Raw genomic sequence first — 1,418 nt, 5'->3', positions numbered from 1 at the left:
AAAATAATTTAATTAAAATCATTTAAAATAATTTAAATATAAATTGAAATGAGATTAAGCATTAGAATGATAAATTTCATATTGAGTTTCGAATCAAGTTTTATGATATTAAGTTCTACAAATATTTATGTGATACTTTATAAGACTTAAAATAAAATGAAATTAAAACTATGTATTGAAAATGATGAATGAAAATAGAATTGTATAATAACGTTAAATATAGATTATTGTTGATTGATTTTTTTTATTTCTTTAAATATTGATTAATTTTTAATAGATTCTATATTTTGTTTAACCACTGTAAATATTGAATGAATTCTTAGCAAGGTATTTTATAAAAATCGAATAAAATTATGCAGCAGACATTTATCACATTAGTAGGAGTGCACGCTTATCCCATAAAAACGAATAAAATTAGCTTAGCTAGCTAGGGTATCTTTAAAGGTGAAATTTAAAGGAGGATGTGATTCAAGAGAATAATATAAGTTCAACTCAAAATAGAAAAAAAAAATTATAAAAAAATAAATATTGTATTTGATTATAAATTCAGAATATAAAAATATAATTACAACTAAATAGAGTCCTCAAATATATACCCTAATCAAATTTGCGTATCAGAACAATATTCAATATTCTCAAAGATTTATAATTCTAATTAACTGCACAATATATAATTAATTAAATGAATTTGATCTTGTCTCTTAATAGTCTCACTCAAACTGAAGTATGAACTTTAAAATATCTTTAATTTTAGCGGTTGTATTTTTTAAACAAATACTGTGACAAAAATTATGTCAATGAATATATCATTTGATCTTGATAGAGTGCATAAATAATATAGAATAATTTTTGGTTCACTACGTCTTTAGAAAAAAAAAAAATGAATATCCAATTCTAAATATTTACACTTTAATTGTCATGGTAAATAATAGAGGAAGTAATTTAAAAATATCCGTTTATTATCTCCCAAACTTGATGAAATCTTGAGCAATGAACAATCTTATTCTTGAATAAGGTACTCATGGAGACAACATCCAAGCTATGAATACCAAATCAAGCGTTAAGTCTTATTTCTCAAATTCTGTTATGATTTTCTTGAGGTATCGTGGAGTCTTGATAATTTATTTTGAGAAAAAATGAGTAAAATGTTATTCCTTGTGTAATTTATTAAATTCTCATTAAATGAATATTATTGTAACTTTGTTATTGTAAAATTGTAACAAAAAATTCAATTAAAATATACTCAAATAAATGAAGAATAATGTTACATATTAAAAAAAAATTTATGAACAAAATTAAACAATAAAATTTAAAACAATATTAGTCATAACTGATTTTTGTTATATTAGACCAATTGAATTAGCAAAAAGACTTTCATGAATTAGATGTACTCAATTGTATTCCGACTTTTTACTACT

This window comes from Arachis ipaensis, chromosome B03 (assembly GCF_000816755.2).
Source record: "Arachis ipaensis cultivar K30076 chromosome B03, Araip1.1, whole genome shotgun sequence".
In the NCBI taxonomy this organism is placed as follows: Eukaryota; Viridiplantae; Streptophyta; class Magnoliopsida; order Fabales; family Fabaceae; genus Arachis; species Arachis ipaensis.
Note: the sequence above shows the minus strand (reverse complement) of the source record.